The sequence below is a fragment of the Panthera onca genome, chromosome E1 (genome assembly GCF_046562875.1).
Source record: "Panthera onca isolate mPanOnc1 chromosome E1, mPanOnc1 haplotype 2, whole genome shotgun sequence".
Lineage (NCBI taxonomy): Eukaryota > Metazoa > Chordata > Mammalia > Carnivora > Felidae > Panthera > Panthera onca.
In genome coordinates, this window is record NC_138352.1 from 13,132,083 (window position 1) to 13,147,058 (window position 14,976).

Below are 14,976 nucleotides of genomic sequence, written 5' to 3' on the forward strand. Positions count from 1 at the left end.
GTTTGGTCCTTGAACCACACCCTGCCCCTTTCTCTCCCCCTCCCCGCACCCCACCGGCCGCCCGCGGGAAGCCTGGGGGCCCGCGGCGGCTCGGCACCGGGAACGTAGGTACCGGCGGGCACAGGCTGGGCCCCGAACTGCCTTGTTCCTCCGGGCATGTTTCCCAGGCTCAGCGGGGCGTGGCCCGTTGGGCACCCTGTGCCCGAGGAGTCTGTGAGGGGCGGGCGGGAGGCAGGCCTCGGGCAACTGTGCTGCTGTCCCCGGGTTGCCGTGACAACCCGCCACAAGCCCGATGGCTTACAACAACACACATTTCTGTCGCCCCGCTCCGCTCGAGAGTCCGAAGGTTCTACATGAAGGTGTTGACGGGGTCGCTTTTCCTCCCAAGCCCGTAGGGGAGGACCCTTCAGCTTCTGGTGGTCCCCGGCATTCCGTGGTGTGTGGCTGTGTCACCCCGGTCTCTGCCCGTCTCTGTCTTCTTTCTTGGGCCTCTCAGACCTCCCTCTCCTTTCCCTCATTAAGATACCAGTCACTGGATTTAGGGCCCACCCTACACCCAGGATGATCTCCTCTCAAGATCCTTAACTTAATGACCTCTTCACATTCACGGGAATCAGGGGTTAGGACTTGGATGTACCTCTTGGTGGGGGGGGGGGGGCATGATTTAGCCCAATACAATGACCCGCTGGCTTGAATACACCCACCAACAGCCTCCCTTATGCTCGAGCACTGAAGAGTGGACGCTTCTTCTCTCCGTCGCTTGCCAACTGGGTTAGCGGCCAGAGCCCTTATCCGACGGCGGCCAGCAGGCAGTGCCGGAGCTGCCTTTGCTCCCTCTGGTGCCAGCAGGGCTGGGTCCTTCCTCTGCCTGGTCCTGGGATCAGCCCCTGCTCGGCTGTGGGCAGGCCCCCACCTCCACCCAGCCGAGGCCATCCATATAGAAGGATGTGCCGTCTACGCAGCGGGGAGGCTATCTCCTGAAGACGCACGGAGAGAACGGGCCAGCTCCCTCCAGATGCCCACCGCCTGCCCTCTCTCCAGGACACGGAGCACGGAACACCTGCTCTACCGCCCGCCAAGCCAACGCGGGGGATGAGGTGGCGTTTGCTCCAGAGCCCACGCAATGCTCTCTCTTTCTCTCTGAGCTCTCCCCACACCCAGTCCTTGCTGTCCCTGTCCTTCTACTGTTCTGTTCCCTTCCTGTTTGCACTTCTGACTCTCCAAATATTTACCCTGCCTGCTTTGTGGCTGCCCATGTGCTAGGTGCTGGGACGCCATGACGAGTAAGATAGGGTACTTGCCTTCCGGAGGACTTTTCTGGGGTGTTAACTGTGGTGTGACACAGATGTAGCCTCCTCAGCAGTGGATGCTTGGCACCTAGTTATCTGCCCCATATGACTCCCTCCCCAAGCAACTTACTTTGCATGGGCTCCTTGCCCTGTGCCCTGACCTCAGCTAGTAAGGACTTGGCTAACCGTTCCTGAAAAGACCTGATAAACTCAGTCGCAAAACAAATACTAGTGTTTTAGCAAAAGGACTTAGAAACAGCTGATGACTCCGCCAAAGGGGAGAACTGTTTATGCTACAACTTTCACGAGCTTCTGTAGCCAGGGGTGGGAGCGGTGAGGCGTACACATCCCATCCCATGGGGTTATTGTGTGTGCGTGTGTGTGTGCGCGCGTTTGCACTCAGGGATGAGTTTCTGTGGTGTTCACTATGGGAGCACAATGGTATGATGGCAAACTGTTCTTTTGGGGGCCACAGTAACTGGAATAAAATGAGCCCTTCTTGCCCAGATTATGAAAAGAAAACTCACAACATTACAGAAAATAATAAAATAAAACAAGACGCTTCCAGATGCAAAGAAAAGAGCTGGACCCCTACCTCACACCGAATACAAAAATTAACTCGAAGTGAATCAAAGACCTCAATAGAAGAGCTAAAACTATGAAATTCTTAGAAAACAGTATGGCTGCAAATGATCCCAACCTTGTATCAGGCAGTAGTTTCCTAGATGTGATACCAAACCCCAAGCAACACAAGGAAAAATAGATAAATGAGAATATCATCAAAATGTAAAATTCCGGGCTTCAAAGGACATGACTGAGAAAGTGACAGCACGAAATGGGAGAAAATATTTGTAAATCATAGATCTGATAAGGGACTTCTATCTGGAACATATAAAGAACTCTTGCCACTCAATAATTAAAAGAAAACCAAACTGCGGCACCTACGTGGCTCAGTCGGTTGGCCATCTGACTCCGGCTCAGGTCACGGTCTGGCAGTTCGTGACTTCGAGCCCCATACCGGGGCCTCTGCTGTCAGCGCTGAGCCCACTTCGGATCCTCTGTCTCCCCCTCTCTCTGCCCCTCCCCCACTTGCTCTCTCTTTCTCAAAAATAAATAAACACACAAAAAAAGAAAACCAAATAAAAAATATGCAAAGGGGGGTTCATGGGTGGCTCAGCTGGCTGAGCGTCCAACTTTTGACTTCAGCTCAGGTCATGATCCCAGCGTTGTGGGATCGAGCTCTGCTGAGCATGGGGCCTGCTTCAGATTCTCTCTCTCTCTCTGTATCTCTCTCTTTTCCTCTATCCCTCTCCCCCACTTGCCTCTCTCTCTCTAAAATAAAAAAAAATAGGCAAAGGGTCTCAGTAAACATTTCTCAAAGAAGATTTACAAATGACCAGTAAGTACACGAAAAGATGCTCAGTATCACTGGCCCCCAGGGAAATGCAAGTCAAAACCACAGTGAGATACAAGTTCACAGCCAACAAGATGGCTGTCATCATAGTGACAAACGTTGGCAAGGACGTAGAGAGGCTGTCACCCCCTTACGCGGCTGGCAGGGGTGTAAAATGGTGCAGCCGCTTTGGAAAACAGTCTTGTGCTTCCTCAGAATACTAAACAGACAGCTACAGGTGACCCAGCAATCCCACGCCGAGGTGTGTACCCAAAAGAAATGAAAATGTTGTCGATAAAGGTCCTCGGCAGCATTACTCAAAACAGAGTAGAAACAAACCAAATGCCCATCAGGTGATGAATAAATGGACAGAATGTGGTCTATCCACACAACAGAAGAGTACTCGGCTGTAAAAAGGAAGGGGGCAGTGACACCTGCTATATAATAACGACGCTAAGTGAAGGGAGCCGGTCACAAAAGACCACACGTTCTATGATCCCACGTGTGGGAAATGTCCTGAACTGGCAAATCCGGAGCGATGGAAAACAGGTTTAGAGGTTTCCAGGGGCTGAGGTTTGCGGGAAGGGGGTGACTGCTAACAGGTACAGGGTTCTCTTTTTGGGGTGATGAGAACGTTCCAAAAGGGACGACCGTGGTGGTTATGCGGCTCCGTGAGGACGCTGAAACCGCCGGACAGCGCGCTCGCGACGGGCAGATTGTGTGCTGCGTAAATCAGATCTCAGTAGTTATAAGCGCACGCCTGTGCACACGCACGCTGGAAGCCTTGCCCTTCTCTGTTCGGGCCCCGGGAAACCCCGGAGCTCCAGGCGGGTAACCTTCAGAGCCAGTCTCACTATTCTGGGCTTGGCCCAGGATGGGGTCAGGGTCCAGGTTCATGAGATGGGATGGGACGGTCAGGGTTTTAGCTCTCCCGAGAGCATTACTTAACAAGAACTTTGGAGCCAACTGTTGGATGAGGTCACTCAAACGCGGGAGGCTGACACAGGTGCCAAGGGAAGCATTCCACAAGGAACAGCTAATTGAGGACCGTGCCTTTCTCTCCGATGTCCCCTCGCAGCTGGAGCAGGGCTTGGAGAGGCGAAGCGACCTCAGACGCCCTCCATCAGCTGGCCCTGCTAGCCGGCTCCTCCTGGGGCGGAATGGAGCGGGGCCCACTGCTCTTTACGCGGATGGTCAGGCGAGGACAAGAAATTTCCACTTTAGAGATTGCCACAAGTAGGAGGAGCAGTTTGCACACCCGAGATAACTCGGAAACCTCCGTGCCTAGAGATAAGAAAAAGTGCCAACCGCTCAATCGAGATAGCCATCAAGTGAGCCGTCCATCCAGTTTGAGACTCTCCTTACTAATACATCCGACAGGTGAGTACAGCACGCTTTCCGCGTGGGGAGGAAGAACCCCATTAGCGTTATCACAATCAGAGATGGAAACAGCCGTTCTCGCCGCATTTGAGGAGATAAAGACCAAGAGTTGTGGCAGAGAACTTGCAACTCGTGATAACTAACGAACACGAATGAATCAACCGGAAACTCCAGAAGTGGGGGGAAGAAAAACCAGGTGCCACCATGAAGAGCCCCGTGGCCGAGGGCACCAGCATGTTGTATGCCGAAGAGAAAAATCGGTGACTTAGAAGATAAATCAGAAGGAGATATTCAGAAAGAAGCATGGAGAGATGAGGGCATGGGGGCTACAGAATGGGGAACATGTCTGTACAGGGAGGACAGGGAACTGGAGTCCCAGAAGGAGACCCCAACGTACGTGCAGCTGGAGTCCCAGGAGGAGAAACGAAAGAACACGAGAGAAGCGATATTGAGAAGACAACGGCTGAGCACGTCACCTGATCGAGGAAAGCCGCTAAGCCACAGATTCCAGAAGCGCAGCGAATCCCCAGCGGGAGGAATGAACACAAGGGCGCGCCCCGCACGGACAGGGTGGGGAAACCATTGCAAACCAAAGGCAAAGAGGAAATCTTAACACGAAGGGGGGATTGTTGTCTTTCCAAGGAGCAGTAATGAACCTGACAATGTCCTCTCCACAGAAGGAAAGGAAGCCGAATGGGAGCGGGATGGTACCTTTAAAAGGCTGAAAAACGATAGCTTTTTGATCTAAAGTTCTATTCCCAAGGATGATGTAACAAAATGAAGACGGTTTCAAGCAAACAAAACGTGGGACCAATTACCCCTGGCAAACCCACATGAAGTGAAAGTGATCCCAGAGGGAAGGTCAGGAATGCAGACACCAATGAGCTAACAAACACAGTAAATTGGGAGGTAATTCTAAACAGATATTGCCTGTACATATTAAAAAAATAAAGTCTCGGAAAACAATTTGGAAGCCCCTCAACATGTTGAACGGAGTTTTCTATATGATAGCAGAGGCCAGAGGTCCCCTCTGTGCTCGTCCCAAGTTCCTAAAACCCACGGAATCTGTGAGTGTGATAGGAAGATGGTTGTTGAACTAGTTTAGGTAGCTCGATCATGCACAAATAATGGATCTAGGGGCATATAGAGTTTTAAGTGTTCTGCCATCCATACGTTGGCTTGGAAATACGTAAAAGTAACATAATATTTGACTTGGATAAATGAAGGATGTGTGCAGTAATCTCTTGAGTAACCAGTAAATCGTAGTAAAAGGGGTGTAACATCCAAGCTAACGGAAGGCGATGGAATTTTAAAAAGCACTCACTTGGGGTGCCTGGGTGGCTCAGTTGGTTAAGCACCCGATTCTCGATCTCAGCTCAGGTCATGATCTCACAGTTTGTGAGATCGAGCCCCTCGTCGAGCTCTGTGCTCACAGCTTGGGATTCTCTCTCTCCCTCTCTCTCTCTCTCCCCCTCCCCCGGCTCATGCTCTCTCTCTCAAAATAAATAAATAAACATTATATATATATAAAAGAACTATAATGTCAGACGTTAAAGCATAAAGCTTACCAGAAAGCAGGCATCTCAAGATCACCACTCAGTCAATTCACCAGGACGAGAGAAGGTAAATTTAAAGTCTATATGTACCTAATAACATAGCCTCAAAAATACGTCAAGGCACAGGAACCGGAAAGCCAAATGCAGAATCATAGTGGGAAATGTTAACACACCCCTCTCAGCAACTGATAGAATAATCATATTCTTTAAAAAAATCAATAAATAGAGGGTTGGAGAAATAGAATTAGAAAATCTAACTTAACGGTCATTTATAGAACACCAACTGCAAAATACAGTCCTTTCAGGCGAACGCATGGCCTGTTTTTAAAAACATCTTAGCCATAAAGTGAGTTTTACTTTCAAAGGACTGAACCATAGACGGTATTTTCTCTGTGTGTATTCAGTGTATACCCAAGTATATAATTCAATTATGCCAAAAATCAATAACAAAAAGCAAATTATATGTTTGGGAGTTAGGAAATATCCTTCCAAATAACCGATGGATTAAAAAAAGACGAGCGAATCGTAACAAAATGAGAAAATATTTTGAAATTAATTAAAATGGAAATCACCCCCACTATGGATCAAAACCCGTGGGATATACTAAAGCGAGGCTTAACGTCCAGCTTTTACTGAAGTATCAATACACGAAGAAAGGCTGAAAATCAATGAGGTGAGCATCCCTTTAAGGACTTAGGGAAAGAGCGGCAAATTAACCCAAAGAAAGTAAGAAAAGAAACAGCAAAGATAAAAGGAAAAAAATAATGAAGTAGGAAAAGAAACAAACATCACCCCAGATGCTACAGACACGGAAAACAGTCCGTGAGTATTAGGAATAACTTCACGGTGATGCGTCTGAAATACGGGATGGGATGAGATGAGCATTTTTCTGTTTCCAAAAACACAATTCCCAGGGGTGATGCAGGAAGGACGGGAAGATCTGAACAGTCTTAGAAGAATCGAATAGAATCTGTAATTAAAAAGCTTTTTTTTTACAAAAAAATTTTTTTTAATGTTTATTTATTTTTGAGAGAGAGACAGAGACAGAGACAGAGCATGAATGGGGGAGGGGTAGAGAGAGAGGGAGACACAGAATCGGAAGCAGGCTCCAGGCTCCGAGCTGTCAGCACAGAGCCCCACATGGGGCTTGAACTCACAGCCCTAGAGATCATGACCTGAGCCGAAGTCGGATGCTCAGCCGATTGAGCCACCCAGGCACTCCTGTAACTAAAAAGCTTTTAACAGGGGCGTGTGAGTGGCTCAGTCACTTGAACCTCCGACTCTTGATTTCTGCTCAGGTCATGATCTCACGGTTCGTGGGACTGACTACCGCATCAGGTTCTGTGCTGACAATGCGGGGCCTGTTTGGGATTCTCTCTCCCTCTCTCTGATCCTGCCCCACTCATGTACTCTGTCTCTCAAAATAAATAAATAAACACTTAAGAAAAAAGAATAGGGGCACCTAGGTGGCTCAGTCAGTTAAGCATCTGACTTCGGCTCGGGTCATGGTCTCACAGCTTGTGGGTTCAAGCCCCGCGTCGGGCTCTGTGCTGACGGCTCGGAGCCTGGAGCCTGCTTCCCATTCTGTGTCTCCCTCTCTCTCTGCCCCTTCCCCACTCTTTCTCTCTCCAAAATAAGCGAACATTAAAAAAAAAATTTAAAAAAAAAGAATAAACCTCTAGGCTCAGATTGTTTGATGAGTAAACTTTTACCAAATATTTATGGAGCAGCAGCCTTAACCTTGCACAAACTCTCCCAGAAAAGAGAAAAGGGCACATTCCCCACCTTGTTTACTGAGGTGATCATAACACTGATGCCAACACCTGGGAGAACACCGCGGGAGAGGGAGAGCGCGGCGGGTGCCACACACGAGCGCAGGAGGGAGAATCTTCCACAACGTGCCCGCAAACCGAAGCCGGCAGTAAGAGGGACAGTGACCTGTCCGAGCCCACTGGGTTTATTCGGGAAGGCAGCCTTGCAGAACGTCATCAAGCCAATGTGTTTTACCACATTAACAAAGTAAAGAATGAAAGTCATATCACCACTTCAAGGCTTCTAGAAATCATCTCCATTTCGGATGGAAAAGTTTCGTAAATGTGGTACAGAAGATAGGTTCCCTTGCTGGACAAAGCAGGTCTGCGGACAGTCCTCTTAACAAACACTGTCCCTAGAGGCGAAGGGTGGCAAGCTCTTTCTCGGGCCCTGGGGCCAAAGGCAAGGACTCGGTGATGGGTGATGGCACGTACTCAGCATTGCTTTGGGGGTCTTGGCCGGTGTGGTAAGGAAAGGACAGGAAATACAAGATGTAAGAATTTATGAAATGAAGGAATAAAATTGCCATTCTTTGTAGCTGGTAAGTTGCACGGAAAATCCAAAAGAAGCTGCAGACGATGATTAGAATTAGTAGCTGATGGGTGTAGGGTTGATACACAAAGATCACTGTACCAGCAACAAGCTGACAATGAAATTTAAAAACAAATACTGGAGGGGGTACCTGGCTGGCTCAGTCGGGGAAGCGTGTGACTCTTGACCTCGGGTTCGTGAGTTCGAGCCCCATTTATAAATAATTTATTTTACTTTATTTATTTTTTAAGTGTTTAATTTTGAGAGAGAGAGAGCGAGTGCGCGAGCATGAGTGAAGGAAGTACAACAGCGAGAGGGAGACAGAGGATGTGAAGCAGGCTCTGTGCTGACAGCAGAGAGCCCAACGCGGGGCTTGAACTCATGAATCGCGAGATCATGACCTGAGGTGAGGTTGGACACTTGAGTGGCTGAACCACCCAGACGCCCCAATAAATAAGTATTTTAAAAAAGTAAATAAGGGCGCCCGGGTGGCTTCGTCGGGTGAGCGTCTGACTCTTGATTTCCGCTCAGGTCACGATCTCACAGTTTGTGAGATCGAGCCCCGCGTTGGGTTCTATGCTGCCAGTGGTGAGCCTGCTTGGGATTCTCTCTTCCTCTCCCTCTGCCCCTCCCCTGCTCTCTAAATAAAAATGCTGGATGCATTATCCATCGTAAGATAACAAACCACCTAAAAAACTCAGTATCCTGAAAGACGCACACTTCGTTGTTTCTCATGAGTCTGCAGGTTGGCTGGGCGCTTCTGTGGGCCTCAGGATGGCAGGGTGGCTGTCGCCTCACGTGAGGGCCAGGCTTCTTTACAGCACGGTGCTCTCAGCACAGGGGCCGAGAGGGCAGGCGCGGAATCTCCAAGACCTCTGGAGACCTAGACCGAGAAGCCCTCCCACAGCTACTTAACCACCGGTCAGCCCAGAGAAGGAGTGGGTAACAGACTCCCTCCTTTGCTGGGAGGAGAGGAAGTGAATTTGCAGCCACCCGCAGCCCACCTGTAACCCACCCGTAACCACCTGTAACCCATCCAAAATGCCACTTCCGCCTGCCATTTATCTACAGGAGCAAATCTACCAGTAGGCGTGTAGGATGTCTGTGTGGAGAACTACACAGTATTATTCAGACGATATAAAGTCTCAGTCTATGGACAGCCTGTTGCTTCTTGCCCTCTGAGAAGCAAACACCAGGGCAGCCCGGGATGTACACGACACTTACGATCTAGAAGTTCATGGCTCAGGAACAAACACCCAGCTGGAAGAGACGCATAAGGCAGGGTAAGGGACACGGAGCTTCCATGGGTTCCCTGGGGGACGTGCCACCCTCCCAGCACCTCCATGGGCTCGCCAGCCGGGAAGCTCTCCCAACCCTGTAGCTCAGGGGTTTTTCCAGAGCCTTCGTAACACAAGCACGGTTGAGTAAATCTTTGGCCCTTGGTGATGAACTCCGTCTCAGTTCCTTTCCCCTCCCAGGAGGCGGTGGGGACAGTCCTGAAAGTTCCCACTCTCTGATCCAGGTTGTTTCCCTGTCAAACCAGCCTCTATGCTTAGAGGCTTTCCAGAAGTCTCCTCACTGGCATAAACTCTGGTGTGGTTGAAAGGGGCTTGTTGGGATTAACAAAAGATACTTTAATGGCTCTTATCATTTAGGGAATATTCCAAGGGTGTAGGAGCTCTGTGCCAGAAATGAAGACCAAATACACACTATTGTAAAATCACAGCATCGCAGAGCCCCAAACAGACTCAAGCATGTACGGACACGGATTTTCCAGAGAGGAGCTCTGCAGGGCACTGGATGAAGGCGGTCTTTCCAAAAACCACAGAATGACCGGAGATCCACATGATAAAAAATAAAAACGCGTCCTCCTCCCTCACATCGTAAACACAAATGAATGCAGCCTGAGATGCAGAGCTGAAGGTGAACGGCAAAGCAACAGAGCTTCTAGAAAACACTATGATGGTGCATTCCATATGTTCATGCCTTCAGGGTAGGGAAATACGTTTTGAAAAGGACGCAAAAGGGGCGCCTGGGTGGCTCAGTCGGTTAAGCGGCCGACTTAGGCTCAGGTCACGATCTCGCGGTCCGTGAGTTCGAGCCCCGCGTCGGGCTCTGGGCTGATGGCTCGGAGCCTGGAGCCTGCTTCCGATTCTGTGTCTCCCACTCTCTCTGACCCTCCCCCGTTCATGCTCTGTCTCTCTCTGTCTCAAAAATAAATAAACGTTAAAAAAAAAATTTTTAGAAAAGGACACAAAAGTACTAATCATAACAGACCAGACTGATCAATTCTCCTGTAGCAAAATTAAGGACCATTCTGGGCAGGGTAGAAAGGAGCTAACAGAGACTGAAGTATTTAGAACTGAATGGAAATGTCAGTGCTACATATCAAAACCTGTGGGCTCCAGTGCAATTTCACTCTCGGAGACCCATGGATTCCCTTGCTGCATTCAAAAAAAAATTTTTTTTAATGTTTATTTATTTATTTATTTATTTTTATTTTTTTTTTTTCAACATTTTTTATTTATTTTTGGGACAGAGAGAGACAGAGCATGAACGGGGGAGGGGCAGAGAGAGAGGGAGACACAGAATCGGAAACAGGCTCCAGGCTCCGAGCCATCAGCCCAGAGCCCGACGCGGGGCTCGAACTCACGGACCGCGAGATCGTGACCTGAGCCTAAGTCGGCCGCTTAACCGACTGAGCCACCCAGGCGCCCCTGTTTATTTATTTTTGAGAGAGAGAGAGACAGAGCATGATCAGGGGAGGGGCAGAGAGAGAGAGAGAGAGAGGGAGACACAGGCTCTGAATCCGAAGCAGGCTCTAGGCTCTGAGCTGTCAGCACAGACCCCGATACAGGGCTTGAACCCACAAACCAGGGGACCATGACCTGAGCCGAAGTCGGGCGCTCAGCCGACTGAGCCACCTAGGCGCCCCTCCCTTGCTGTATTTATATAAACACAAGAAGGATTTAAAACTAAGTGAACCAAACTGTCCACGTTTGAAGCCAGAAAAAGAATGACAAAAGAAATCCAAAGAAAATAAGAGGAAAGAAAATAAAAGCGGAGATTAGGGAAACAGAAAACAAACAAACAAAAAATAGAACAAACCCAAGCACTTGTGTTTTGCAAAGACTAATAAAATAGTCCTTCAGCAAAAAGCATCAAGAAAAAAAAAAGAAACACAAATAAACAACATTGGAATTAAAGAGAGGGCATAACCAAGAGATTAAAAAATATGATCAGGAAGGACTTAATACCCCGCATTTGAAAAACCTCATGAAAAGGACACTTTTCCAGGAAAACATTTATTAGCAAAATTGGCCCAGGAAGAAAGAAAAATCTTAACAGACCAACAACCAAAAAGGAAAATAAAATGTTAAAGACCTACCTCCAATGGCATCTGGAAGTTATATATCTGCAACACACACACACACACACACACACACACACACAACACAACTATATTTGGGGTGCCTGGGTGGCTCAGTTAAGCATCTGTCCCACTTTGGCTCAGGTCATGATCTCACGGTTTGTGAGTTCGAGCCCTGCGTCAGGCTCTGTGCTGATGGCTCAGAGCCTGGAGCCTGCTTCGGACTCCGTGTCTCCCTCTCTCTCTGCCCCTCCCCCACTTGTGCTCTGTCTCGCTCTCAAAAAAAAAAAAATTAAAAAAAAAAAGAGACTGCTAGGTGCACCCATCGGGTGAGCAGAAAATCCGAGTTAAATAATATCAGGGCTAAGAGGTTGGGGGGCAGCACATACATACCGGGTGCATGGAAGCGTGTCAACGCGAGAGCCCCTTTGGACCAGCTCATTAGCGAGGGTAAAGTATGGCAATGTGCACGTGATCACCGCTCGCAACTCGACTCCTTTGTTTTTACCTGAAAAAGAAAAAAACATAGCCAATGGGTGTCCCAGAAGATTTATACAAAGATGTTCATTTTAACATTCAAAAAATAAAAGCAAACAAATGCTTCTGTTTAAATGGCCACAGGTGGGCAGGTTGGAAAGCAGCCGGTGATGTGTTAAAGTGACAGCGTATTAAATAACAGTAAAATCGGACATGTTAGAGCCATGTAATTCAACATGGTTCGATTTCAAAAGGATTGCTGGGTGAAAAAAGCAAGATACAGAGTAATCTGTACAACATGATGCTATTTTTATAAGACACAAACAACGTTCTATAGTTCTAGCTACTACTGGAAATATTTTATTATTTTTTTAATGTTTATTTATTTTTGAGAGGGGGAGAGAGAGAGAGAGAGAGCGTGAGCATGAATGGGGGGAGGGGCAGAGAGAGAGAGGGAGACACAGAATCGGAAGCAGGCTCCAGGCCTCTGAGCTGTCAGCACAGAGCCTGACACAAGGGCTTGAACTCACGAACCGTGAACCACGAGATCATGACCTGAGCCAAAGTCAGACGCCCAACTGACTGAGCCACCCAAGAGCCCCAGATGTTTTTTTTTTTTTTTTTTTTTTTAATTTTTTTTTTCAACGTTTTTAATTTATTTTTGGGACAGAGAGAGACAGAGCATGAACGGGGGAGGAGCAGAGAGAGAGGGAGACACAGAATCGGAAACAGGCTCCAGGCTCCGAGCCATCAGCCCAGAGCCTGACGCGGGGCTCGAACTCACGGACCGCGAGATCGTGACCTGGCTGAAGTCGGACGCTTAACCGACTGCGCCACCCAGGCGCCCCGAGCCCCAGATGTTTTAAAACATCTAGAAGGAAAGAGGCCTAGCTGATGACGTCCTCAGTAGGACACTGAGGCATCTCTGAAGGACAAGGGGAGGCCAGGAAACTAGGAGGGAGGGGGGTTAAAAGGAACGTTAATTTTCTCTAGAGCACTTTAAATTTTTAAAAGGAGAAAGTGAATGTAATGTTTGTGTAGGGGCCGGGCAAGGGCAGGCAGTCTGGGTATGCCATTTTAGTGTCATTGGAGTGGCTGTGTGTCCACAGAGAGAGGCACACAGGCTGGTCACATGCAGGGGAACACATCCTGTATTTTATCTGGAAATCCTACAAGGGTTAGGGTTCTAGGGGGCCCAGCCAGATCTCAGAGAGGTCTAGAGCCCCAGCAGGGAGCAGTGTGACCTCAAGGCAGACACGGGGACCTCCAGGCTCGTCCTGATCCCCAGAGAGGCCAGGAGCCACGAGGGTCAGCCGGGAAGGCAGCAAGCAGGGGCCGACACAGAGGTCACAAGACCTGACTGTCCCCTGTCTGCCTAGACCACAGGCTAATGCTGTGCAGAGGGGCAGAAAAGAGAGGCCTGGGCATATTTTCCCCCCAGAGACTGAGCATTACCTAAGGACTGTTTAATGTATCTCTAAGAACTATGTTTTAATTGTTAGGACAAAAAGCTTATTTATTTACATTTATCACTAAGCTGCGGGTAAGTGCTTGGGAACAACTGGTTAAGTACGGACCACAGACTTCATATCCTCTGTGCTCACCTGATCACAGCTGGAGTGACTTTTGTGGCCCTGCTCCCCCTTCTCCTGGCGAACTCCCCAGCACTTTGCAATCTCTGTCCTCCCCGTGGATCGCTGTCCCCTGCTCCACGATGGCCTGTCTTCCCGGCAGTGTGGCCCCGGCTCAAATTCCACAGCTTGAATCATCACGCCGTGCTCAAGGTTTATGGACGCTTGGGGCCTCATCAAGTTCAAAGTCTGCAACCACGGTAAAGAGGCCCACTCAACTTGGCTTGGGAGCGGCTGCAGCCCAGCGCTGGACACTCCCAGCTGCACACAGGGGTGTCAGCAGCTGGGAGAGGAGAGCCTCAGGCTGGCCCACGCTTGGCCCTGCAGGCCCCAGCCCTGCGTCTGGCCTCCTTGAACTTCCTGCTTCTGAAACAGGACGTCAACTACTTCCATTCTGACCTCCGATTAAGTTCTTCCAGCTTATCTCTTAACTCAGGCAACAGGTCCTTCTGGCAAAGCATCCCGTGGTGGGAACAGAAAACTACCCCCCCGCAAGCATCAAGAACTGCCCTGAGTCGGCAAGACCCCGCATGACTGACCCCAAGACAGTGATCCACCTGACCTCCGCTGCCCACTTGGACATATCCACCGACCTCTGTCCCACATTTTCCTTATATCAACCTGGAAGTCTTTTCAGCACTTTGGAGACAGTCTTTGAGCCGGTAGTCTGCTGTCTTCCCGGTGCTGGCCTCCCTGAAATAAATTCCTTTCTTGTTTCCCCACTACTTGTTTCTCTGTCTCTGGATTCTGTTCAGCGGTGACGGCCTGAGCCTGGTCTGTTTGGGACCGCGGGGGCCAGGTGCTCATGGATTCCTCCTGCCGGACTACACTTCTCCCCGCTCAGATCTCCTTCCACCACTTTTACTGTGAACAGTGCCCAAGATGCTGGGAACGTGCCTCCTCTGAGAAACCTTCAGGCCCCGTGAGCTTGGGGGGCCCTACCTACTGCAGAGTGCAGATTCGGGGTGTGGAAAAATATCCATGCCTCAGTGGAACACTATGCGTCGTCTACCACACATCCAAGCAGTCATCTGACCCCAGCCTTGCTCTCTTTCACAAGGTGGAGACTGTCTCTCTCGGGGAGCTCAGGGATCCCCGCCCCCAACCCCACCCTGCAGAAAAACTAGTTCTGTCTCTGCTTACATGTTCATTTCAATGCGCCTCATCTATAAACGGGTCTCCTTTTCTATTCTCTTTGAACTGGTTTTAACATCTGGCTGCTTGCTTCTCTGATTAACGAGTAGAAATAAAGCCTTTATCACTTCTCCCTACTTAAAAACCCGAATGAGAATTAGGATTTCACGTTTTCCTGAAAATTATCTTAGACGAACCGAGCTCGGCTCTCACTGCTGCAGTTTACTGGCTTTGGGACCTCCGGGACGTTGCTCGTCTGCAAAAGGGGGCTGGGGGGAACGGAGCGAGACAATACGAGGTGTCCAAAAGCCGGCCTCAGCGCCGCCACGGACCCGCCCTCGCGCTTCGCCGTGGCCCCGCCCTCCGCCGAGGCCCCGCCCCCAGGCCGTCCTCCGACTACAAA

General features: G+C 49.4%; 1 long non-coding RNA gene across 1 annotated transcript; it reads right to left on the bottom strand.

Annotated features, from left to right (window-relative positions):
- Positions 1-79: 79 nt before the first annotated feature.
- Positions 80-14,903, bottom strand: LOC132687238 (uncharacterized). The gene is made up of 4 exons (XR_009613993.3): positions 14,583-14,903; positions 13,413-13,628; positions 11,725-11,839; positions 80-9,221 (listed from the first exon to the last, which is right to left on the bottom strand). It is a non-coding gene; the product is annotated as an uncharacterized LOC132687238 (long non-coding RNA).
- Positions 14,904-14,976: the final 73 nt, after the last annotated feature.